General features: G+C 46.1%; 1 protein-coding gene across 1 annotated transcript in view; it reads right to left on the bottom strand.

Moving 5' to 3' along the window:
* The window catches only part of BCL9 (BCL9 transcription coactivator), a 360097-nt gene that overhangs the window by 191075 nt on the left and 141361 nt on the right, over window positions 1-27661 (bottom strand). Inside the window, exon 2 of the mRNA XM_068270730.1 lies at window positions 21014-21112. The gene's annotated coding sequence lies outside the window, so the exon portion shown is untranslated. The remainder of the gene's footprint in view (window positions 1-21013; window positions 21113-27661) is intronic.

Raw genomic sequence — 27661 nt, 5'->3', positions numbered from 1 at the left:
ATTTGTTGAGTCCTCAAGCTTCTTCGGGTGAGCAATATCAGCTTTACTGACTAATTTAGGGTAGAAAATGGTGGGAAAAAACTTCAATAAAAGGCTTTCGCAACATGCTTCTGGTCAGTGGCCATGCCTCATCTTAGACTAGAGGGATCCGGATATGTCTCTCATCACAGCTGTACCGGCATTGCATCTCAAGGACATAGGGCGAGCACAGTGGTAACTAGTGAACCTCCAGGCTAAAAATCTACTCAGCAGCACTGAAAAGGCTTGGTGTTTCTTTAACAGTTTCACAGCATCAGAACTTTGTTTTTCTTACCCAAGTATAATTTTTAGCTGCACAGAGGCTAAGCTCCGCCCCATCAAAGAAATCTGCCCCGGCATTTTTCCCCTGATGCTGTGCAAAGCATGATGAGATTTCTGATGTTGTTGTTTTTGTTGCCTAGCGTGCGCAGCCGGGAGGGGTTATCACTGATCAGGACACAGGACAGTTGGAACTGTGTCTCATGCTCCCTGTCACCTCCTTTCAACCAAAAAGATGGCTGCCCCCATGAAATTACAAACATTTGCCTGTTTTTTTTAAACAGGATGGGTAAGAGATTATATTACCTATCTATTTTAATTAACATAACTAAAGTAACTTAATGACAGTATGTTTGTTTAGGCTGAAGTTCCCCTTAAAGAGAAATTTGATATGAAAAAACGAAAAACATTTTTTTGCTAGTTTCCATCTTATCCGAAATAGGAAGTTTTCTATTATTTGCATGCTGAGACAAGCTTGTTACTGTATATATATATATATATATATATATATATATATATATATATATATATATATATATATATATATATATATATATAATATAAAACAAAAAAACACTTCTCACTATCCTGCTGATACTGCACAGTTCCTGCAGTTAGGCAAAGGCACCCAGACCAGATTAAAAGAAAAAAAAAAAAAGGACATACAGTATAGGGACATATTTTAGAAAAAAAAAAAGGCTTTACATGTATTTTTGGGGCACTAACAATTTTTGGCAATTTTTTTTATTTTTGGATGTTACAACCCCCTTCATGGGGGTTAAAAAGCTCCGCTTAAAGGGAACCAGAGAGGAACGGGGGGTTGAAAAAAGAAAATGATTTTATACATACCTGGGGCTTCTTCCAGCTCCATAAGCCTGAATCGCTCCCACGCCGCCGTCCTCAGCTTCCTGGATCCGCCGGTACCGGGCCCGTCACTTCCGGCGGACGCGGCCAATTGTCCGCATCACAGGGGCTCCCTCCATACATGTACGCATGCGGCAGCGCAGTAAGCAGCCACATGCGTATCTGTATGGAGAGAGAGCACCCTGTAATGCGGAGAATTGGCCGCGTCCACCGGCCGACTTGCCGACTCACGGCAATGACGGGACCCGGTGGCGGCGGATGCAGGCAGCGGAGGACGGCGGCGTGGGAGCGATCCGTGCGTATGGGGCTGGAGGAAGCCCCAGGTATGTATATTGAATCCTCTCTGGTTCCCTTTAAACGTAGGCAGCAGATTCTATGTTTAAAATAGGACCCACTTCCAAAAAACACAGATCACACACCAATCCGTGTGCCGCAGAACGCGAGACGGAACGCAGAGTCCTAACTTGTCACATTCCAGTCCGTCCCGGACTGGACGGGTAAATGTGTCCAATGAAAGCCTATGAAACCGGAAACTGACGCCGCATCCGTTTTGCCCGCAACCGCATCGCTCCCACGGCGTCATACTCACGAGTCTCGCCACCCATGGCCACTGCTCGGTCCATTCTAAACAGCCCTTTGGCCGGGGGATCTCCATTGGGGTGCAAAAGACCAAAGGGAATCATCAACAACAGGGACAATTTTCATTGGTTCATGTTGGACCAATGAAAATTCTGCCTGTTGCTAGGGAGAATTGGCCTGCTGCAGCCTATGGAGAGCCCCATGCTTCTGCTGGCCTACGGGCAGTTGAAGGGAATGAGCAGCAGCGGTGGGACAGTTGAGCGGCGATACGTACATGATTAACGCAGGAGCGGACATAAAAACGCGGAATGGTCGGGTGTGATTGTTGCATGTGGATGCAGAACGGACAGAATGCATTGGCCTCGCGGATGCGTTTACCATTCTGCGTCCGCACAAGTGCGAACTGTCCCTAACTTCTAGCTGCATGTTTGAGAGACAGAATGACATGGCATGCAGAGGAGAAGCTCTGGCTTTGAATTGTTTCACACGTGTTGCGATTGTTAAGAGACGAGGGGACATGAAGGGAAGCAGGAAATTTGGGCGCATGAGGCAGGTGGACAAAAAGGGCGCCGCCATTCACTCCCATAATAAATATCGTTTAAATCGGCGCCCAACAGGAAAAAAGGGCGCCGGAGAAAAATAACGTTTTAAAAGCGGCGCCCGGAGACTTTTAATGTTTTATAACTGTTTCTCATGATTACACATTATTTAATGATTTATAATTTTTAAAACATTATTTTTAAACGAAAAACAGTACAATATTTTTAAAACATTACTTTTAAACGAAAAACCGTACAATTTTTTTTTTTTTTTTTTTTTTTTTGCATTTTTAAACGAAAAACCGCACCATATTTTTTTAAAACGTTATTAATGCTTATCACAGGGGGGTCTTAGGTTTAAGCACCAATAGGGGGGTCTTAGGGTTAGGCACCAACAGGGGGGTCTTAGGGTTAGGCACCAACAGGGGGGTCTTAGGGTTAGGCACCAACAGGGGGGTCTTAGGGTTAGGCACCAACAGGGGGGTCTTAGGGTTAGGCACCAACACGGGGGTCTTAGGGTTAGGCACCAACAGGGGGGTCTTAGGGTTAGGCACCAACAGGGGGGTCTAGGGGTTAGGGATAGGTACAGGGAGGGTTCTGTGTGAGAGTAGGGTTAGGTATAGCTTTAGTAAAATTCTTATTAATGTTTTATAAAACGTTATTATAAATTTCAATTTTTAAACAGGGAAGATTAACGTTTTTAAAATTGCCGATTTTATACACATTATTTAATGATTTATAACTTTATAAAACATTATTTTTAAACGAAATATAACACAATTTTTTTTAAACGTTATTCATGATTATCTTTTAAAACCCTGCGCCCTTTTTTCCCGGCGCCCTTTTTTAACGTACGCACATGAAGGCCCTTTCGCACAGGGGCCTTGCGGCATGGTAAATTTACCGCACCACGCCCCCGGGCGATGAAAAAGTCTATGAAGGGAGTTCACACTCCCTACGTAGCAGTACGCTGCGCCAGAAGTGCCCCATCTAATGCACTTCCAAACTTATGTTACCGTGCGGCGACCTGCGTTGGACCGGAAGTCATGTAAGTCTATGTAAGTCTACGGCAACGCAAATGTCTTATTTAAAAGTAGCTTTCAGCGTCGCACATGCGCAGAAGCATATTTTAGAAATACGCTTCCGCGCACGTCATCGATTGCCCAACAGGAAGTGAACCTCACTTCCTGTTGGCCGAATGCCAGACAGGGATTACTGTGTACTATTGCGGTAATCCCTGAAGGCCTGTTTTTGGCGGTGCGGAGCGTGGGCCACACTGTGTGCAGTGGCGGCGCCACGCTGGGGCTTACCCAGGCTTCAGCCCCAGCTGGCAACTCACTAACCCCCTTTAAAGCCCCCCCCCCCCCCCCGCCGCAAGTTCCGAGAATTTCCGAGAGGAGCCCGACCCGGGCCGACCTTAGTGCACAAACAAGCAGCCGAGCCTGGCTGGGAGGAGGACTTGTCTTGGGCTGGCGCTGACTGTCACCGCCCCGGCCTGGGTGTAGGCTCAGCCACGTGACGCAGAGCGGCCCGCCCCGCAGGGTACGTGGTAACGTCATCCGGTATGCGGCGTCACGTGACATGCAGCGCGCCCTCCTTGCCTGCCCGCGCAGCTAGTTGCCGCCAACAGGAGACAGTCAGACTGTGTCACTGTCTGACTTCTAGTCTCCAGACTCTCCGCCGCACAGCAGCACTCACTGCAGTCACACCCAGTGGCCGTGACCCAGGCAGTCAGGCACCCACAGACAGCGCACAGGACTGGAGGATGGACTCAGCTAAGACAGCCAGCAGGAGGACAGGACTCGGAACTTCGACAAGGTGGGTGGGGTGGGTGTCCTGTGACTGTCCTGTTCACTCCAGCCAGCCTGGCCAACTGCCATATTGTTTTTTGGCACCAGACAGTCAGCCACCCAGGCCTGAGCTGCCCTCCTGAGCCTAGCACCAGCAGGCACCACCACTAACCACCACCAGGCCTGACTCTGAGCACCCCCCTGGGGGGGGGCCCAGCCCACCCACCACCAGCCAGGCCTTAGCTGCCCTGGGGCCCCCAGCCTTACACATCCCCCAAGGCCTTCAGCCCACCACCAGCTAGGCCTGAGCTGCCATGAGACCCCCAGCCCACCACCTACCAGGCCTGAGCTGCCCTGGGGCCCTCAGCCCTCCACCACCAGTCAGGCCTGAGCTGCCCTACCTGGGGACACTGGCTGTCTGTCATTATGTGCATTAACTGGGAAAATGCTGTCTCATTACATGCATTTACTGGGGGAACGATGTCTGTCATTTATGTGCATTAACTGGTGAAATGCTGTCTCTCATTACATGCATTTACTGGGGAAACGCTGTCTGTCATGTGCATTTACTGGTGAAAAGCTGTCTCTTATGTGCATTTACTGGTGAAAAACTGTCTCTTATGCGCATTTACTGGTAAAAGGCTGTCTGTCGTTACGTGCATTTACTGGTAAAAAGCTGTCTCTTATGTGCATTTACTGGGGAAACACTGTCTGTCATTACGTGCATTAACTGGTGAAAAGCTGTCTCTAATGTGCATTTACTGGGGAAACGCTGTCTCTCATTACGTGCATTAACTGGTGAAAAGCTGTCTACTATGTGCATTTACTAGTGAAAAGCTGTCTCTTATGCGCATTTACTGGTAAAAGGCTGTCTGTCATTACGTGCACTTACTGGTGAAAATCTGTCTCTTTATGTGCATTTACTGGTGAAAAGCTGTCTCCTATGGGCATTTACTGGTGAAAAGCTGTCTCTTATGCGCATTTACTGGTAAAAGGCTGTCTGTCAATACGTGCACTTACTGGTGAAAATCTGTCTCTTTATGTGCATTTACTGGGGAAACGCTGTCTCTCATTACGTGCATTAACTGGTGAAAAGCTGTCTCCTATGGGCATTTACTGGTGAAAAGCTGTCTCTTATGCGCATTTACTGGTAAAAGGCTGTCTGTCATTACATGCATTTACTGGTGAAAAGCTCTCTCATGTTCATTTACTGGGGAAACGCTGTCTGTCATTACGTGCATTAACTGGTGAAAAGCTGTCTCTTATGTGCATTCTCTGGGGAAACGCCGTCTGTCATTACATGCATTAACCGGTGAAACGCTGTCTGTCATTATGTGCATTTACTTCATATTTTTTTATGTAACTACATTAGCTGGCATAACTACATTACAGTTATCCCCGCCCACATGATGTCATGAGCACGCCCCTTTTCTCGCCGCGGCGCGCGTAGCAAATTCCCCCCCCCCCCTAAGCCCCGCTTGCCAGCCCTTGTGCCCCCTTTGAGCCCTTCCAAAAATATGAAGCTGGAGCCGCCACTGGCCACACTGCAATGTGAAGCCGGCCTGAGGGAACATGAAGTTTTGGTGAGCCCCGAGGAAGCGGAGGGAGATGCTCTGCGGCCTTGCCTGGGTGTAAATATCCTCGTTCTCTGGGAAACCTTGCTGGTAGACGTGTGTGTGCCTGAGACACCGTGTTCTGACCACAGCCTGGGAAATATGCTGGCTGACATCAGCAAGGCAGGAATGTCTGGCATCCAGCACAGCCACTTCTGCTCTGCCGTCTCCCGTTCCTCTTGCTGCCTTTGTTCTGCGTCCGACTTCTCCCCTCTCACATGCAAATGCTGCTCTGTGATATCAAAAGTGCTTTATAACCTCCTTTCTCCCATTCTTTTTCCCGGGCGCTGAAACGCGCGAGACGTCTGCCGCCGCAAAAATACCATCCCTTCTGGTTGTTATCGGCGGCTGCAGCTCGCGGGACGCACTGTCTGCTTTCTCTTATTCCATGCGGCGCTTTTAAGAAGAAAAACCTGAGAGTGGAGGGGGGGAAAGTCTCTCGTTTGTCTTCTTTTTTTTTTCATTTAAAGTTTAGCTCCACTTTTGTTGAGGAAAAAGCAGTTCTTTCGGCTCAACTCTATAGATTGCTGGGAATAATGGCAAACATGAGGGTAGCAAATGCTGTAGCTACAGTGGTCAAAGCAGCTGCCAGGGCCGGGCCAAGGCAGAGGCGAGAGAGGCTCAAGCCTCAGGGCGCTGTGTAGGAGGGGGCGCACAACTCACTCAGCTATCATTCCCCTTTTGTGTTTGAAGCAGAGAATAATAAGAAAAGGGGATACATCGCAGTGACTACAAGCCAGATAACTAGAGATTAAGGTGTTGGGAGGTTGGGGGCCCTCTATGGGGCACAGGGCTGGATTTGAACATTTTACTGCCCAAGGCACACTGTTACAACCCCGCCCCTTCCTGTGTACTTCCCTGGTCCTCTCCTTCCCCCTAATTCTGTGCAGTGCGACGCAATGCAACGGAAGTGGCGTTTTTCGCCAACGCAAGGGAAACACGCTGGGTGACATGCAGCGGACCAGAAGTCATGTAAGCTCATGATGCCGTTCTTATTTAAATTGTTTGCAAGTATTTGCGTCACGCATGCATGGAAGCATATTTTGTCAATATACTTCGGTGCAATTCGTCTTTTCGGCAACAGGAAGTGATCGCTAGGGAGCCTCTCTTTCTGTTTGGCCTGCTGCCAGATGGGGATTACCACGGGTTTAATGCGGAAATGCCTGAAGACAGATTGCGGTGTGATATGACCCTGGCATGGCACCGCAATGAAAATGCCGGTTAGCAGTAAGAAACCAGGGCAGTGGAGCAAGTTGATTGACTCAAGCTGAGTTTCCAAGTGTACCTTGCGGAAGTGACATCACAGATCACATGACAAATGCCCGCAAGCCATGGCCGAACGCATTGGCCTCAGGCAGGGAACACACTTGACTGTTTTCGTGCGCATTTTCTGCACAGAAAAACTGAGAACTAATGTTAATCAATGTGCTAGTACACACTTACTGTGTTGTTCGCGCGCAGAAAAAAAACTGACATTCTGCATCCTGATTCTGCACATTTTGGCAGTTTTCTGTATTAATTGCATCAGCTGCTGTGAAAAAACGCGCGCGTTTTCATGCATGGAAACACACTTAGTGTGCAGAAAAAGTATGCAGAAAAACGCGCACGGAAAACTGAAAGTCAAGTGTGTTCCCTGCCTCAATTCACTAAGCAGTTTAGACTAGTCTACTGATGGTTTTTAATCTACTCAGGGCCGGATTTCTGGAAAGGCTATAAGGGCCACGGCCTAGGGCGATAAAATTAGATAAGATAAGAAGGGCGGCATGACTTGGAGGGAGAAGAGGTCATAATGTCAAAGTAAATCATCTCTTCTGGTCCCGCAGCACAGCCATCCAGCGCCCTGCTCTGCACTAATATCTGAATTCCAGAGTTCCCCAATCCCTGCCTCTCTCTCTAACTTCCTGATGTGTTAAAACAATCAGGATCAATCATAACGGTCACCTGATAATCCATTCCTTTGTATAATGGACATACAGATCGATGTGAGAAATACCAGAGATTTACATTACAAAGCAGATAGAACTAAGTTCCGCTGAGTTTTAATGCAGGCATTCCCAAACATCAGTGAGCTCTGTCTACTGATGGGTTGGTGTAATGTTTTAGACCTGTTTTTAGACCTGGTCTAAAACATACGGTAATTAGGTCGGTAAAGCAGCGAAAATGATCAAAAGATGCAATTCACAAAGGCAAACAAGGAGTAACCACGCCCACTTTTTCTGACAGAGATTAGACCAGCGGATTTCTGTCGGTAAAGTAATTCTGTGAGGTATTTTAGATGTGAGGATAGAACCTTTTGAATTAATTATGCAGAAGTTTAATTGTATCCAGAGGAGAGCTCATCAGAGGAGAAGGATGTCAGTCATAGCTACTCATTTGTGAATTGCATATTTTGATCATTTCCCCTGCTTTACCTACCCAATTAACGAATGTTTTAGACCAGGTCTAAAAACAGGTCTAAAACATTACACCAAACCCATCAGTAGACTAAAAACCATCAGTAGAATAGTCTAAACTGCTTAGTGTTTTGAGGCCATTGTCTGCACCGCTCCCCTGCACACCGTGTGACCTGTAGGTGTGTACCAGACTTAAGGAGGAACTCCAGCCTAAACAAACATACTGTCATTAAATTACATTAGTTATGTCAATTAAAATAAATAGGTAATATAATCTCTTACCCACACTGTTTTAAAAGAACAGGCAAATGTTTGATTTCATGATGGCAGCCATCTTTTTGGTTGAAAGGAGGTGACAGGGAGCACGAGACACAGTTCCAACTGTCCTGTGTCCTGAGCACCTCTGCCAGTTGCTAGGCAACGTGAATAACAACATAGGAAATCCCATCATGCTCTGCACAGCATCAGGGGAAAAAAGCCCGGGCTTTTTTTCTTTGATGGGTGGCGCTTAGATAAAAATGCAGCTAAAAATGATGCTTTGGTAAGAAAAACAAAGTTCTGATGCTGTGAAACTGTTAAAGAAACACCAAGCCTTTTCAGTGCTGCAGAGTAGAATTTTAGTCCGGAGGTTCACTTTAACTGGCATTGGTAACTGGAAATAAATATGGCAGCCTCCATATTCCTCTCACTTCAGGTGCCCTTTAAGCAAGGAGGAGGAGGACAGGGATGAAAATACTTTAGGAAACTGGCCATAGACAGTATAAGAACCTTTTGTACAGAAAAGCGCAGCCCCCACCTACACATCTCCAGAAATACATTCATTTTCTGCTGTGACATTAATTGCCATTATTCTCCAACAAAAAAGAAACTGTACCTTTCGGTCGGCAGAGAAATAAAAAAAAAAAAAAAAAAAAGGAAAAATGAAATCTTGAGTCATTTTTCTGGCGGGGTCTAATTGTGTGTGAAACGGGGCTAATTCCATGTAAGCGGCCCGCCAGGGTCAGGTGAGGTGAATCTGGGAAATTGGTGTCTTGCACAGATGGATTACATTTCAGCCACATTTCTGAATCCTGCCTTGTTTTCAAAAAAATAAAAATACCGTGGCGACGGCGCATCTATCAGTACTGAGGGGCTTCTTAAAGCAATCCTGTATCAGAAATGTACTTGCTGGGAACATTTGCCCTAGAAGAAGTGCGGGTCAAAAAGAGCAGCATAGTGGCGTAGTGGATAGCACTCTCGCCTCATCCCCGGAACGAAATCCAGCTGGGGTACTATCTGCATGGAGTTTGTATGTTCTCCTTGTGTCTGCGTGGGTTTACTCCAGGCACTCTGGTTTCCTCCCACGTCCCTAAAACCTGCTAATAAGTGAATTGGCTTACAAAAAAATATTGGCACTAGACTATGATACATACACTACACGACATAGACATACTGTACGACTATGGTAGGGACTAGATTGTGAGCCCCTCTGAGGAACAGTTAAAGGGATCCTTAATCCTAAAAAAGAAAAAAACAGTTTTACTCACCTGTGGCTTCTACCAGCCCCCCCGCAGCTGTCCCGTGCCCTCGCAGTCACGATCGGATCCACCTGTTCCTGCCGCCAGCTACTTTCATTTTTGGCCAACAGGCTTACTGCACCTGTGCAGGCCTGGCCACACGTCTCCTTCGTAGGCGCAGGACACTGTTGCGGACGGGAATGCGTAGAAAGCTACACGTGGCCAGGCCTGTCGGCAAAGTGGAAGTAGTTGGCGGCAGGGGACAGGAGAATCCGATCGTGACTGCGAGGGTACGGGATGGCGGCGCAGGGCTGGTAGAAGCCCCAGGTGAGTAACACTGATTTTTTTGGTGTGGCTCTTAGAGAAGAGTAGAGTACATTTCTCAGTCCATCCTAAACACTGGCATGGATATGGCCCTCGAGAACTGGAGTTAGATAACCCTGGACAAGAGTATTATGACTGTGGCTAGCACTTGTCTAATGCAATAATCATGGTTGTGTTGGTGAACTAGAAACGAGAATAGTTATGATTAGGCATTGAGTCAAGAATCAAGATTAGAGGATCTTGGAGGGTGGCGGTAATGCTGGGAATACACGGTTCGTTTTTGCCTTCGTTTAAACCTTCGTTTCGATTGTGCCTTTTGTCCTTTTCGATCCCGAAATAATCGATCATACGGTTAATATCACCACCCACGGTTTCGTTTTTTTTTTCGATTCTGATGGTTTCGTTTTTCCAATGATCGAAGGCTGCAAAGAAACGAAACGAAAATCCCTTTTTACAGGGACGGACTAGCATAAACGAATATATAATCGATCTGAACAGCCATCAAGCCTACCAATGGCTCGATTAGATGGATAAAGAGAGATAATATCAAACATGTTCGATCACTAGTCGTTCGTTTTTGGGGTCTATTAATCGAAACTATAATGAGATTATGACTATTTTCACATACGTTTTCAACACTTGATTCGTTTACCGAACGAATCGAAGGTTTAAACGAAGGCAAAAACGAACCGTGTATTCCCAGCATAAGGCAGGGGCTGAGGTTAGTGATAAGCATGGAAGAGGAAATAGCAATTGGGGGTTGGCTTGGTTTAGAGTCAGGGAATACTTAAGGATTGATATTGGTGGGCCATCTCACTGACAATATACATGCCCAAATAAATGGTTCTGCATGATGATTGGATGCCAAATCTACCCCCACAATCCCCAGTTGCAGCTACAAAGTAACCAGAAATAAAATATAGAGGACCCAGCACACCTGGATTCTAAGATAGAGGCAGACTTATTCCAACAATGCCTGTGTTTTGGAACTGCTGAGAGCTGAGAGCCGATGGTGGTCTGCACACTGTTAAATCTTGACCAAGAGCTGCTTAGTGGCCCAAGAAACGCAGGACTTTTTTTTTCATAAGGAAGGAACAAGTCCACTTCCACGAAACCGGAAAAAACGACACTGCAATGCTATCGGGTGTGAAAACTTACTTTCACTGCTGCTAACCAGGGGCTTGTTTCATGACTTCACTCGCTGCCACTACAGTGTTAATTTATGAAGTATCACGGTAGCAACACTTAATAGGAGCAGGTCCACCTGCAGTTAATGTTACGCACATTGCTAAGGAAGCAATGCCCGTAACTAAGGAAGACACGCTCCTTACATAGCCTTATGTAAGGCATGCATAGCACGCACTACAGCTCATTAAGTCCTAGGTGCCTTGCTTGCTGCATATTGCGTCTTTGCGGCAGAGCGGAGGTTAAGGTTTAGGAAAGTGGGGGTAGGTTTAGACACCCCCGGGGGGGGGGGGGTAGGTTTAGGCACCGGGGAAGTGGTCTTAGGGTTAGGCATCACCTTAGGGATCACCTTAGGCTAAAGGTCCGTACACACGCCGGACTTTAGGCAACGACGGGTCCGTCGTTGCCTCCCGCTGGGTGGGCGTGCCAGCGACAGTCCGGCGTGTGTACGCTCTGTCGTCAGACTGATACGGCTGTCTCTGAGCGATCCGCCGGGCGGATCGCTCAGAAACAGCCGTATCAGTCTGACGACAGAGCGTACACACGCCGGACTGTCGCTGGCACTCCCACCCAGCGGGAGGCAACGACGGACCCGTCGTTGCCTAAAGTCCGGCGTGTGTACGGACCTTTAGGCACCACCAGCAGGGTCTTAGGGTTAGGCACCTCAAGGGGGGTCCTAGAGTTAGACATCGGTAGTGGGAGGGTTCTGTATGAGAGTAGGGTTAGGTTTAGCCATAGTAAAATATCCGTAAACATTACCGATATTTTACTGTAGGAATCCAGCAGAAGAATATCACTAATTGTAGAGATATTATACTTCGCTCTTTTGTTCCCGGGGCCTTCTTTTCCTGTATGTCCACTTCCACCCTTGAATCCTGGTGTTCTGTTTTCTCTACAGCTTAATTCGGAACTGCCTTACTTTAGCGGTGTATTAATTGCTTTATGAGGGAACGTGTGTGGGTTGGCCTTCGTTGTCCACCATAATGACCAGAGGATGAGAGAAAGAAATCAGAATGGTCTTCAGATCTTCTTAGAATGGATTGAATGTGTCAGAAATGATTGTGTACTTTAAAAAAAAAAAATTTCATTTAAATATGGGATCCGTGTGATGGTGCGTATGCAACATGTGATGCATGTTATAAATATCCAGACTATAACGTCATATAGATTGGTCCCCTTGGTTTAGTCTTTGCTTCGGAACGTCACTCTTCAGATCAGCCCATCCTATAACTCAAGTGAAGAGGCCTCCAGCCTGGAGCACCAAGTTTACATTCCGCTGTCGGGAAGGCTTCAAGCACCATTGAGCAGAGACTCTCCTCCTGAAAACGGTGGAGTGGCGCTACATAAACTGGAGATCGCAGGCGGAGCACTCTAACGCGGCTCTTGTAGAAGACAGAGGTGGAGGGCTGGAAGACTAGTACAGATATTACATGAAAGTTGGGCACAAAAGGTAGCCAAAGAATTGATAGGCTAGTTTGAACAGGACACGCTTTTGTGTTCTAGAACCTAGGTTCTCAACGTGTGGTACGCGTACCCCAGGGGGTACTTCTGATGGTTCCAGGGGGTACTCGCGGTTTTATATACTTAACCAAGAATAACAAATTTAGAGTTGTAGAAAATGATAAATCCTATTTAAACAATACCAAATTAGTGTTTTAGCTATTTAAAAGCAATAGTAAAGGCTTGGAAATAGTTTAGAACCAATTATCATGTACTAACTTTAAATATATATTTGTCAAGGGGTACTTGTGATAATGTTTACTATGCTAAGGGGTACTTGGTGAGTACAGGGTTTTAAAAGGGGTACATACCAATAAAATGTTGAGAAACACTGTTCTAGAAGACATTTTACACAACTGCAAGTAAGTCCACTTTTACACAGGAGGCTAATCTGCATGCTTGTTAGGAAGTTCAGCCTCCTGCCTACCAGCCACAAGCAACTTTCAGCTGCATTTCTAAACCCATGCTTTCCATTGACATGCGGTGGAGCTACCAGCCACAAGCCCATTTCATCTGTTTTTCCACACCCACGCATTTCAGTGACACCGGGTGGAGCTACCAGCCACAAGCATATTTCAGCTGCATTTCTAAATCCACGCATTTCATTGACATGGGGTGGAGCTACCAGCCACGAGCACCTTTCAGCTGCATTTCTAAACCCACGCATTTCATTGACACGAGGTAGATCTACCAGCCACAATCACCTTTCAGCTGTACTTCTAAACCCATGTATTTCATTGACACAAGTTGGAGCTATCAGCTACGAGCACCTTTAAGCTGCATTTCTAAACCCATGAGTTTCATTGACAGAGTGTGGAGCTATCAGCCACGAGCACCTTTCAGCTGTATTTCTCAACCAACGTGTTTGATTGACATGGGGTGGAGCTACTAGCCACAGCACCTAAGCTGTTTTTTTAACTCCACGCATTTCAAGATCAGGGTCTATGGCTAAAAGTATTAGAGGCAGAGGATTAGCAGGATGGCCATGCAAATTTTTTACAAGGAAATATATAGGTCAGCCTCCATATATCTCTTACCTCAACTTTCCTTTAATATATCCTGCAGTCCTTCTTTAAAGTGTACCTGAGATTAAGTAAAAGTAAAAATCATACACACCACCCCTTCGGCCTGATCACTCCCTCACCGTCATCCTCCGCCTCCTGGATCCGACCGGTAACTTCGACCAGTCTGGGCCAGTCTACGCAAGCACAGTGCGGCACGTTCATGGCCGGGCCATGTAGGGGCAGTAATCCTCGACACCCAAAGATAGCAAAGGAACGAGGCAACAGAGGAGGACGACGAGGAGCAGATCAGGCCGAAGGAGGCTGGAGGAAGCCCCGGGTATGTATGAATTTTTACTTAAAGGATACCTGAAGTGACATATGACACGATGAGATAGACATGTGTTTGTACAGTGCCTAGCACACAAATAACTAGGCTGTGTTCCTTTTTTTCTTTCTCTGCCTGAAAGAGTTAAATATCAGGTGTGTAAGTGGCTTACTCAGTTCTGACTCAGACAGAAAGTGACTACAGTGTGACTCTCACTGATAAGAAATTCCCCTCTTTATCTCTTTCTTGCTATCAGAAGCCATTTTCTGCTAGGAAAGAGTTTTATAGTTGGAATTTCTTATCAGTGAGGGTCACACTGTAGTCACTTCCTGTCTGAGCCAGGACTGAGTCAGCCACTTACATATTTAACTCTTTCAGGCAGAGAAAGAAAAAAAGGAACACAGCATAGTTATTAGTGTGCTTGGCACTGTACATACACATGTCTATCTCATCATGTCACTTCAGGTATCCTTTAATCTCAAGTTCTCTTTAATAACAATGTACACTTTTAATAGCCTACACCTGCAGAATGTTCTCCATGCCAGGAGGAAGGGAATTATCTGCAACGTACGGGTTTTTCCTGCACCTCATTTGTATTGAAGAAGTGCCCTGTTCTGGTGACAAAACATCTTCTTCGGTTTAAAAGGGGTTTCAATGGAAACGGAGTGATTTTTGGTTAGATTTACAATGACCTGAATAAATGACAACCTTGACAAACATATTAACGCAAAAATTATCATGTGATTTTCCTCTCGCTGCCTGACTGGAATATTTCCCATAGGGTTCAATTATTTCATCAAAACATTAAAAAACTAAATGTTTTCCACACTCCGCACTGACACCACCTGATTGATTCCGAGAGATTTAATAAAAGAGCGGACGCATCTCACGGTAAATGTGCGAATGGCTCCATAGACTTTTTAACTGATTTAATAAAGACCTTTTCAATCAAATTTGAATGTACATCTTCTGCAGCACTTTACAGAATACATAGTCATGTCACTTACTGTCCTCAGAGGAGATCCCAATCTAATCCTACCATAGTCATAGTCTAATATCGTTCCATATTATTATTCAGTATTTATATACTGCTGACATCTTCTGCAGCACTTTACAGAGTACATAGTCATGTCACTGACTGTCCTCAGAGGAGCTCACAATCCAATCCCTACCATAGTCATCTTCTAATGCACAGTTCCCCAACCCTGTCCTCAAGGCCCACCAACAGAACTTTTTTTTGCAGAAAACTACAAACATTCACAGGTGGGTTAATTAGTGTCTATGCAGAGCTGATTATCTACCTCTGGATTTCCACAAAACATGCACTGTTGGAGGGCCTTGAGGACCGGGTTGGGGAACACTAATGTTGCACCATATTATTATTATGTATTTATATAGCACTGACATCTTCTGCAGCACATTACAGAGTACATAGTTATGTCACTGACCGTCCCCAGAGGAGCTCACAATCAAATCCCTACCATAGTTATAGCCTAATGTTCTAACATAGGATTATAGTACATTTATATAGCACCGACATCTTCTGCAGCACTTTATATAGTACATAGTCAAGTCATTGACTGTCCTCATCGCATTTACAATTGGCAAACACTGTTCTCTTCCGAATTCTCTGATGGGCCCAATACTTCCCAGTCTTGTGACTGGCCTAAAAATTTCAAGTCTCATAAATCGGAATTCCACAGAATTCGGAAGTTCATCCCGACTAATAACCACCAGTAGCACCTCCAGCTCAGAATGCAGCTTCATGAACATGAGACTGGACAGAAGGTATTTCATCGATGGAATCACAATTCAAGTTAACCAAGCGCCATTTTTAGCCCCCAGGGTATCTCAATAGCACATTAAATAAGCATGCAAACAATGTGGCTCATTATAAAAACAACTTCAATTTTATCTCTTCTTTTTACATTTAAAAGTTTGGCAGAGGGTATTATTACCCTACTTCCATGGCCTGCCCGACCGCAGAAGTTTCAGGCAAATAAGGACTGATGTAATTATTTTATTGCACACATTAGCAGAGAGCAAACACAAGCTTTCATCAGCAGGGGATGGGTAGATTGGACAACTGTGCTTCAAAAGGTTTACAGAAACCACAGATGCTATCGTCACACTTTCCCCTGGATAAATAATGCCTTGCTAGGAGGGGAGGGGGGGACATGGCAGCTCCTATTGCTTTTAGAAACCAGGAAAAAAATTGGTGTTTAGTTCCCTTTAAAGTGGGATTGTCACCATAAAAATCACATTTCAACAGAAACTGGTCTGAGTGTATTAAGTGATAAAGATGCTAATCCTGCATTCAAAACTTTCAAAAAAATTTCTGCTGTTATGCTTTGCAGTTATCACATACTTTAGGAGCACTGGTCCTTTAATTGCCATTGCCAAACAGTTGCATGCTGGGGCTCTTTTATCTATAATATATTCCTCCTCTTCCCTTTATTCCCCCTTCTTCTAATGACATAAGACAGTGCACTTCCTAGTATAGACCTCAGTGGGCGTGTCTGAAGACTCTAGGAGGACAGCGAGTAACGAATACACAATTAGCAAGAGGAGAAAAAAGAGTGAGGGAGGAAATGATGTCAGGATTATCTTCATTCAAAGGTAACCAAGATGGAAACTGTCTAGAATTGCATTCTCTGCTTTTCAAAATTATAAAATTTACAGGAATCATAACGTGGACAGTGCAATACATATGTTATGTAAGTAGAACTAGTATTCTTCTTAATAACTAGTATTATTCTTCTTAAAGAGACTGTAACAAAAAAAAGTTCCCCTGGGGGATACTCACCTCAGTAGGGGGAAGCCTCTGGATCCTAATGATGCTTCCCCCATCCTCCTGTGTCCCACGGCGGTCTCGCTGCAGCCTACGGAACGCACAGTCGGCAATTTCTAAGGCTGTGCAATATTTACCTTTCCTGGCTCCAGCAGAGGCGCTGTTGCGGCTCTCCGCTCGGAAATAGGCGGAAATAGCCGATCTCTGTCGGGTCCGCTCTACTGCGCAGGCACAGGAGACTTGCTACTGTGCAGTAGAGCGGGTCGACAGCGATAGGCTATTTCCATGCGGAGAGACGATACTGCGCCTGCGCTGGAGCCGGGAAGGTAAATATTTATATCCCTGCTGTCCGGAGGGGCACAGTGAGACCGCCGTGGGACAGAGGAAGCCTCGATAGGATCCGGAGGCTTCCCCCACCCGAGGTGAGTACCCCCCCCCCATGGGGGAACTTTTTTTGGTTACAGAGTTTCTTTAAATATGTGTTTCTTATTTCTAGAGGGGTTTGTGAGATGTCGAGCAGCCACGCCGAGGAAGATCCAGACTGTTTTCATCTGACATTTAAAATGAAAAAGAGACAAACTGAGCAGAACGTATCCATCATTGTTCCCCATCACATCACCATTCATCATTATTTCAAGAGGGAACATCACGTCCGCTCCCAGACCGCAAACACGGGGAGCGTCAGACGTCACACTTCAGCCTATTCCACAACTCATCACCACCCAAAGCACGGACGACCTCTCCCTGGCGTGGAACGCGCAAATAACTCTTCTTCACTACTTTTTATTCTCTTCCCACTGTTACATCTCAAAAGTGTTGAGTTTGTCAGTCGTTGTCCTAAAACTTCCAGTTGCCGTAAGTCACAAACAAAAAGTTTTACTGAAATTTCGACATCTGTCCACCTTGAATGTAGATAGAACAAAGCACTGCACGGAGGCCTGCAACTGAAACTTCCAGGATCAGCAGGCTCAATAAAGGTCCATACTTTGCATGCTCTGATCAAGAGGCTAAATATTGGCAATGGAGAAAGGAAATGAAGGTCGGCACTGCAAGCGACTTGGGTTATTCATAAAATTGTGATGCATCAACATAAAATACAAGAGTGGAAGCCTGTGCAACAATGTAAGAATAGGTGCACATATTGGTCCTGGTGGGCAGTCAGTGGAGTGGTGGGGGCAGGGCACAAATAGCCTGACAGCCGTTTTGCGCGGATGTCGCTTCCACGCATGCCTGTATTTACCTCCCAGGAGCCTGTAGGCACTGATGTCCTGGCACCTTAGACTTTGCCCTCCATGAACCCCAACCAACTGCACTGCAAGTGTGCTGACTGTCGCAGCTGTCACTTCTCCCTTACTTCCCTTGCCTGTCATAGGTAGCTACAGGTGTCCTTTAGTATTAGGTAGCCGGAAGTACCCTCAATATTAAGTAGCTAAAGGTTCCCCCAAGTATTAGGGAGCTAGAGGAACCTCAGTATTAAGCTAGAGGAGCTCCTGACTGAGAGGAGATCTCGTCAGTGGAATGGGTACATAACCTCTCATTTACACTCTCATCAGGACTCTGCATAGGTGAGGAGGGAGGGAGGCGCTTGGGGTGGGGAGTGAACCGCCTTTCCATCATCAGGCGCCTGTAGGCACGTGCCTACAGTGCCTTTTGGTAAATCTGACCCCGCTTCTACAGTTCCATCAGGCTATTTGTGCCCTGCATCCACCACTCCACTGACTGCCCACCAGGACCAGTATGTACACCTATTCTTACATTGTTGCACAGACTCGGACTCTTGTTTACGCTGAAGAAGAAGAGAGGTCCGCACTTGTCAGTAAAACGTAAATCCTTTATTATGGACGTATCCAAGAACAACCATGGCAAGCATACAGAGCTGACATGTTTCGGACTATCAGTCCTTACTCATCAGCTATGAGTGCGGACCTCTCCTCTTCTTCCTAGTACTTTGGATTTGCTGCCCAGGTCCAGCACTGCAGTAAAGAGTGGTGGAGTTGAGCGGTGTTCACCTTGCCCTGTATACTTGTATTTTACGCTGATGCATCACAATTTTATGAATAAACCAAGTTGCTTGCAGTGCCGACCATTTCCTTTCTCCATTGATGATCTGTCAACTCTGATCAACCTCTTCCCAGTTCCATGCCAGACACAAAACCTTTATTTTTAGCATTAGAAAGGGGGACACTTTTTCTAATAAAAGTTTCAAGAGCGGACAGCACACAAATTCCCACCTCCAGTGATGCCGCTACAACACCCGAGGCTTCCACCGCATTGACTGGAGTCAGTCAAGACCACACCGGGGTGAATGTGCAGCGTAGTTGTGGCTCACCTGTCTCCTGACACGCCTCCTGCTCCACGTCTTTCTCCATTTTATTATGTAGTACTAGTGACCTAAGCGGCTTTAGGTTTGTCACCGCCCCAAACAGCGCGCATGCACACGCGCGCCTCCGCCTGCTCGGCCGGTGAAATGACAGATAGTGCCGCCCGGAAGCAGCCTTCCTCACCGAGTATCACGCATGCTCAGTGGGGACATAAATATATACTTTTTCCTAAATATCTCAGTTTCTGCACCTCCTACACTCCCCACATTTGCAGGGTAGAGAGGGTTCCCACCAATCTACCTCTGCGTCAAATTGCAGCCCCCAACCCCCTCTGGTTCCTGAGATTGATTACAGCAAACCTATCTCGGGAATCAGCGGGGCTCGGGGCTGCAATTTGGCACAGTGGTAGTTTGGGGGGTCCCCTCCCTACCCTGAAATTATGGGGCGTGTAGGTGGTGTGGCTGCGGAGATATTTGGGACGTTTAGCGCTGCACAAAAATTAAAAGGGACGCAGGCTCCTACTGTGCATGTGGGGCGGCACTATCTGTCATTACATAGGACGGCCCGCCTCATATCCCGTCCTGGGTTCTTTCCCAACAGCTGTGTCAGTGCAGAACATGCGCAGTAGTGCAAAAGCACTGACACAGGGACATGGGATGCGGGGACACTTGTATTTTATTGGGTAGGATTTATATAGCACCGACATCTTCCACAGCCCAGTACAAAGTGTATTGTCTTGTCACTTAACTGTCCCTCAGAAGGGCTCACAATATAATCCCTACCCTATTCATATGGCTATGTATGTATCATGTAGTGCATGTATCATAGTCTAAAACCAATTTAGGGGGAAGCCAATTACTTTACCTGTATGTTTTTGGGATGTGGGAGGAAACCAAAGTGCCCAGAGGAAACCCACACAAACACAGATAGTGCCCTGGTTTGGATATAAACCGGGGACCCAGCACTGCAAGGCGAGAGTATGCCGCCAAGCTGCCCATTGCCGGCAGGAGCGTTTCTTGCCATTTCTCCCTTTCACCCTGTTTGACCCCGCGGTCAGTACATCCGGAAGGGTCACAGGGTTACAGGCGCTCCTAACGGCAATGAAGAGAAGACATGGAACATGCCAGGAATGCACCAGCAGACAGATGAGCGAAAACTACACTGCAGCAATGTCTAATCTATGATTAATATCACTTAACGTTTGTTTGCTTTAACTCACAATTGAGGTTAAAGGACAACTGAAGTGAGAGACTGCCATATTTTTTTCCTTTTAAATAACACCAATTACCTGGTGGCCCTGCTGATCTATTTGGCTGTAGTAGTGTCTGAATCACACCAGAAACAAGCGTACAGCTAATCTTGTCAGATCTGGCAATAATGTCAGAAACACCTGATCTGCTGCATGCTGGTTCAGTGTTTATGGCTAAAGTATTAGAGGCAGAGGATCATCGTGATAACCAGGCAACTGGTATTGTTCAAAAGGGAATAAATATGGCAGCCTCCATACCCCTCTTGCTTCAGTTGTCCTTTAATTGTGGAGTGATCAGCTGTTTGCAATCCTAGGTAGAGATTGTCCTGTGTATGCCCAGATAATAACGACTTCCATAAATCTTGTGATAGGTAAGACGCAGGTCAGTTTTGAGCAAATAAGCAGCCATAGAAATTTTGCAGAGAAAGGCTCTATTCTAAGACAGCACTGGATGCACACAGCAACTGTCTTGTCTCTGCACCAACAGAACAAGCAGCGTGACTCATCAGAAGGGAGGGAGGAGGGACTTAGTAGAAAGGACGGGCAGAGTTGAAGATCCCACCAAGCATTGGCCAAATACCATCACAATCTTTAGGTGGCTAGATTAGGAAGAGAAAGCCTCTTACAGGGCCATAAACAGCAACACTACTTTCAGAGTCCATTTAAAGCAGAAAGTCTTGAATGAGGTTGTAATACATATTTGGTTGTCCACATTAATAAATCAATAAGTAGCAAGTACTCACCGGAAGCCGCAGTGTAAAATTCTCAGAGCGTCAAAATGGATTTCATCCTTTTATTAAATAGAAAGTAACTTTTTTTTAATCAAAGTCCTGTATGGGAACCTGCAAAACAAACACAGAATGTAATGAAGTCAAACCAGCCAAATCATTTGGGTGCTCAAAATCGATGTTTGCATGGCGAGCTTTAGATATTTCCTGCCTAACACAGGTGATAAAATTAAGGCTAACTAGTTCAGCACTAGCAACTAGGAAGAAAATGTAAGCATCATAGACAGAACGCAGAGGTTTTTGAGCAGAGCATACTGTCCAAACGATGGTGCTATTATGGAAGAAAAGTTACCTACAGATTTTCTTGGATAGTTAGCTGGCATGCTTGCGAGCAAGCTGCTCCTGTGTGGACAGATCACAGACAAATCATTCCAGCCCTCAGCCTGTGTTTCACAACTCTACAAGCAAGGGGAGGGGAAAGAGGCGGGAGGTAGAGAAACACTGTGTGTGTACTTCATTATCTTAGTAGTCGATAGAACCATGTATTGGCTAATTTAAAAGAAAAACAGTAATATTTCAGCTAGTGAGCATTCTTCAAACTATTCGGGCTTGTTCACAAAGGGAACTTTCAGGTTTTGTTAAGCGCTGGCGATTTTCAAAATCGCCGTAAAAGCACTTGTGCAATAATTCCCTATGAGAGTGTTACGTATGAGCGGTTCGATTCTGATCCGCTCACCAAAGCGCTGCCGGTACCTCCGCAATTCAAGCAGAGATGCTGCTGCCAGGTTTGTTTATTTTTCTGTTATTCTTTTTTGTAAATAAATGTCTATTTTTTTATTGTCAGCCCTCACCCCCCCCCCCTTCCCCCCGCCAGCCAATGACCGCGATTGGCTGACAGCCGATCATTCCTGTGCCTCTCCAGGGGATAGCCAAGTGACTCGGCTGTCCTTCCCAGTACAGCGCTGCCGTAGATCGCAGCACTGTACGATGTAAATAGACGGCGGGATCGCTGTCTAACAGTCTCCTAATGGCGATCGCCGATGGGAGACTGATGACAAAGCAAAGGTCCATCATTCAGGGCCCGTTTCCACTATCGTTTGCCGCATGCGAATTCGCATAGCCAATACAAATGGATGGGACTATTTCCACTTGGCAAGATTCCTTTGTGTTTTTCTGTGCAGAAAAAATCTGCATGGCAGAGCCATCAGAATTCGCATACCGCATACCGCTATGCAAATCACATACAATGTATTTAATAGAGAATTCGCATGCGGTATTGGTATGCGAATTTTGATGCAAATTCACATACGATTTTGCATGGAATCAATGGAAAAGGCACTGCCATGGTTAAATTCGCATACATCGTCATCCATGTGAAATCGTTTGCGAATTCGCATGAAAATTTGCATATAACAGCATGCAAAATTCGCATCCGCATGCGAATTTTTACCGCGGCGTTTCCCACCACACAAGTGGAAACGGGCCCTCAAGCAGAGATGTGCGCGCATCGGCGTGTGTGATCTTCTGCAAAATCCCACCCCAGGACTTCACGCCAATTGGCGTTGAGTGGTCCTGGGGCTGCCACTGCGTTTACGCAAATTGGCGTGGAGCGGTCGGCAAAGTAGTTCATGTGGTCCTTTCATGTGTGAGCACACCCATACAAAACTGACACAAAACTGACAGGACTGGACCGGACATGTACAGATTTATTGCTGAAACACCTACAAAACTGATACCCACTATCAAAAACTGACAGGACAGGAGTGGACTAGACACCTTTTTATGTATGAACTCAGCCTAAAGGTGGCCACACACCATACAATTTTTAAAATATCTGCTCAATTTAAGAATTGCAATCAATTTTTCCGACTGATTGTGACATTTTAAAAATATGACCAATGTACCACACACGTATTTTCATTTTTTCCCCAATTATGATAAAAATGATTGGAAACTCTGAGAAAATTGCTAGGATGTGTACCGTATATACTCGCATATAAGCCGACCCCCCAACTTTTCCCTGAAAAACCAGGGAAAAACGATTGACCCCCATATAAGCCAGGGGCAGGAAATGCTGGTTTGGTGCAGCCCCCCAGTGTGTCCCAGTATAGCTAGTATAGTGCCCAGTATAGGTAGGTAGTGTCCAGTATAGCTAGTATAGTGCCCAGTATAGCTAGTAAAGTGCCCAGTATAGCCAGTATAGTGCCCAGTATAGCCAGTATAGTGCCCAGTATAGCCAGTATAGTGCCCAGTATAGCGCCCAGTATGGGTAGGTAGTGCCTCAGTTTAGCTAGTATAGTGCCCAGTTTAGCTAGTATAGTGCCCAGTTTAGCTAGTATAGTGCCCAGTATAGCTAGTATAGTGTCCAGTATAGCCAGTATAGTGCCCAGTATAGCCAGTATAGTGCCCAGTATAGCGCCCAGTATGGGTAGGTAGTGCCTCAGTTTAGCTAGTATAGTGCCCAGTTTAGCTAGTATAGTGCCCAGTTTAGCTAGTATAGTGCCCCAGTATGGCTAGTATAGTGCCCCAGTTTAGCAAGTATAGTGCCCAGTATAGCGCCCAGTATGGGGAGGTAGTGCCTCAGTATAGCTAGTATAGTGCCCCAGTATGGCTAGTAAAGTGCCCAGTTTAGCCAGTATAGTGCCCAGTTTAGCCAGTATAGTGCCTCAGTTTAGCTAGTATAGTGCCCAGTTTAGCTAGTATAGTGCCCAGTTTAGCTAGTATAGTGCCCAGTATAGCTAGTATAGTGTCCAGTATAGCCAGTATAGTGCCCAGTATAGCCAGTATAGTGCCCAGTATAGCGCCCAGTATGGGTAGGTAGTGCCTCAGTTTAGCTAGTATAGTGCCCAGTTTAGCTAGTATAGTGCCCAGTTTAGCTAGTATAGTGCCCCAGTATGGCTAGTATAGTGCCCCAGTTTAGCAAGTATAGTGCCCAGTATAGCGCCCAGTATGGGGAGGTAGTGCCTCAGTATAGCTAGTATAGTGCCCCAGTATGGCTAGTAAAGTGCCCAGTTTAGCCAGTATAGTGCCCAGTTTAGCCAGTATAGTGCCCAGTTTAGCTAGTATAGTGCCCAGTTTAGCTAGTATAGTGCCCCAGTTTAGCTAGTATAGTGCCCCAGTATGGCTAGTAAAGTGCCCAGTTTAGCCAGTATAGTGCCCAGTTTAGCCAGTATAGTGCCCAGCATAGGTAGGTAGTGCTCCCCCTGCTCACCGCTCCCCCCGCGGCCGCCGCTGCTATTACCTGCTTAGGCAGCGTCCGCTTCCTAATCCGCGTTCCTCTTCTGAACTTTCAGAATGTATCACAGCAGCGCGCCCGGCGCTGCTGCTGTGACGATGCAGAGTGCAGGAAAGAGCGCGGCTCCCTATAGCGGCGATCTGTATCGCCGTTACCAAGGGAACCGCTCTTTCCTGCCCCCTGCGTCGTCACAGCAGCAGCGCCGGGCGCGCTGCTGTGATACACTCTGAAAGTTCAAAAGGGGAACGCAGAAAAAGTTGGCTGATGGTGTAATGGTTAAGGGCTCTGCCTCTGACACAGGAGACCAGGGTTCGAATCTCGGCTCTGCCTGTTCAGTAAGCCAGCACTAATTCAGTAGGAGACCTTTGGCAAGTCTCCCTTACACTGCTACTGCCAATAGAGCGCGCCCTAGTGGCTGCTGCTCTGCTCTAGAGCTTTGAGTCCGCAAGGAGAAAAGCGCAATATAAATGTTATTTGTCTTATTTGTCTTGTCTTGTCTTGTAATAGCAGCGGCCGCCACGGGGGGAGCGGGGAGGGCAGGGAGCGGGGCGCGGACCACCCACCACTAGACCACCAGGGAAGACTCGCATACAAGCCGACCCCCCAACTTTTGACCCCCTTTTGGGGGGGCAAAAATTCGGCTTGTATGCGAGTATATACGGTATATTAATAAATTGACCATCTAACACACACCGTACAATCCTTAGAAAGATTGAAGAAAAATATCTGTCATTCCGGATCGATAAAAATCGAAGAAAACAGGAAATCTTTCGATTTTTTCGGGAGATCCGATAGTTTTTATCGAATTACCGTAAAATCAGATCATTTTATTGTATCGTGTGTGGCCACCTTAAGACTATGTTTACAGCAATGCATTGCGGTGCGCCGGCGATCTAAAAAAAACCCTGTAATGAAATTTATTGTAAGAAAGCCCACTGGAATAATTGTAATTAGGAAAGATTGCAATTGCAGGTCCTGCACCATGTTTGGGAGTGATGGCGTTCCGATGCAAAAAAATGAGAGCGCTGTAAAATTGCTTTTGATTTGCTGCACAAAAAGCGATTTTACTTCCCGATTCGCAAGAAAAAAACCAAGAAACGCAAATTGTAATGATTGATCCCCTCGCTTTACAGATAACAGCGCAGAAAATAGCTGTAAAAAGGCAGAGGGATTGCGACAGAGGTTAGCGATTTGTAGCGACCCCCTCCCCGGCCTAATAACAGTTGACCAGTCAAGTTTCCGGTACAATATATGGGTCTGAGGTCCGCCCAGTCACATCCCCACTACTAGGAGGGCTGCTGACCCTCTGCAGACACATGAGGGGGTGTGTTGTGGGGAGGCAGCCTTAACTAATGACAGGAGGCCGCCGGGGTCTGGAGATGAGGAGGACCCAGGCATAGCAGCGCACAAAGGCCCCACTGTTCCCTGGACACAAATTGATGGGCCGACGTCCGCTGCTTGTTCAATCTGCAGCATTTGTTTGTGAAGAGGAGGCCGTGTTTTTCCTCTCTGGCCTCTGTCTGATGTGAAGTGCTAAATGCTGTCAGCAATATGTGTGACCCAGTGGGAGGCAGACTGTGCTAACACATCCTCCACTACTCCATGTCTACAGATCAGCCTGCATGTCATGTCACCCGCTATCCCTCCCATAGGACTGCTCAGGGGGGCCGGTGTGGTGAAATTTTTTGCAACTTTATCAGATTTTGCAACCGGTTGCATTTATTTATACGTATAGCTATCAGAAAGTGCAACCTAACCATTGACTTTAACCTAACTGTATCAGAAAATGCAACCCAACCAAACCCTACTCTCACACAGAACCCTCCCCTCTTGCTCAACTAATAACCCCCCCTGGAGGGAACAATCCCCCCTCTTCCTCAGCTAATACCCCCCCCCCCCCCCAGGGAACAACCCCCCCCCCCTCTTGCTCAACTAATAACCCCCCCTGGAGGGAACAATCCCTCTTCTAGCCCAATGGGATCTGTGGTTGGAAAAAATTACAGGCGTGTTAACAGAGAGAAGCCACGCCTACACAGTCATACACTGTCCTCTATGGCAAGTTGCAAAATATGATGGGTAGCAAAATTTTTCACTACACCGGCTCCAATCTATACACACCGCTGGGAGGAGGAGGGATAGATAGATAGATAGATAGATAGATAGATAGATAGATAGATAGATAGATAGATAATACATTGATATGGAAGTTTGTCCAATCCAGACAACAACAGGAAATGTTATGTACCAATTAAAGAGAAACTCAAAAATGTGGGGGCAGTGGTGGCTTTTAATGAGGAACACCAGTGAAAGTAATATAATAAAAAAATTATTTTTACAATAATTATGTATACATGATTTAGTCAGTGTTTGCTTATTGTAAAATATTTCCTCTCCCTGATTTACCTTCTGACATTTATCACATGGTGACATTTTTACTGCTGGCAGGTGATGTCAGTGGAAGGAGTTGTTGCTTGCTTTTTTGGCACTTGGAAACAGCTGTAAACAGCTATTTACCACAATGCAATGAGGATCACAGACAGGAAACTGTCAGGACCATGGTGCTGACATCTCCCTGTGGGAGGGGTTTCACCCCAATATCAGCCATACAGCGCCCCCTGATGATCCGTTCGAGAAAAGAAATACATTTCTCATGGGAAAGGGGGTATCAGCTACTGATTGGGATGAAGTTCAATTCTTGGTCACGGTTTCTCTTTATTAAGGCCATGTTCACAGTGGTGCGTTGTGGTGCGGCATAACAGCCGCATTGTATCGTGGCTTTCCACGCAGCCATGCACCTATGCGACCTATGACGCCAATGCGAGGTTGATTGGACCTTAGCATTGCACTACATTGAACAGCGCAATGCTTCCAGTTTTTATTTTTTTATAGCTTTCCTGCTGGAATCTATTGAAAATTGGTGTGTTGTGTGTGGCTAGGTAGACAGAAAACAGACAGTTAGATAATAGGTCAAAATAGATAGGCAGACAGATGAATGGATAGATATTAGGCAGAGATAGATAGATAGATAGATAATAGGTACAGCTAGATATATAGTAGATACTGTATATTCTGGCGTATAAGACTACTTTTTAAACCTTGAAAATCTTCTGAAAAGTCAGGGGTCGTCTTATACGCCGGGTGTACTTGATGCCGGGTGATACGCCCTATCCTGTTACCGACTCTCAGATCTCGCTGCTGGGGACTGTGGTGAACCGGCGCAGGCGCACATGTGAGAGATCTGAGAGGCAGAGAAGGAGGTAAATAGGGGCGGGCCAGAAGGTAAAAGAGGTGTGTTTTATGGGCACAGCGCAATCTATTCTTCCATACCGCTCTGATAAACAGGGAAAGGGAGACCAATCCCACCAGTCAATCGCCTATATACTGTTATATACTGGGTACCACATACAGTACAGCACCAGTATCTGTTC

This window comes from Hyperolius riggenbachi, chromosome 2 (assembly GCF_040937935.1).
Source record: "Hyperolius riggenbachi isolate aHypRig1 chromosome 2, aHypRig1.pri, whole genome shotgun sequence".
Classification (NCBI taxonomy): Eukaryota; Metazoa; Chordata; class Amphibia; order Anura; family Hyperoliidae; genus Hyperolius; species Hyperolius riggenbachi.
Note: the sequence above shows the minus strand (reverse complement) of the source record. Positions and strands in the feature narration are given on the sequence as shown.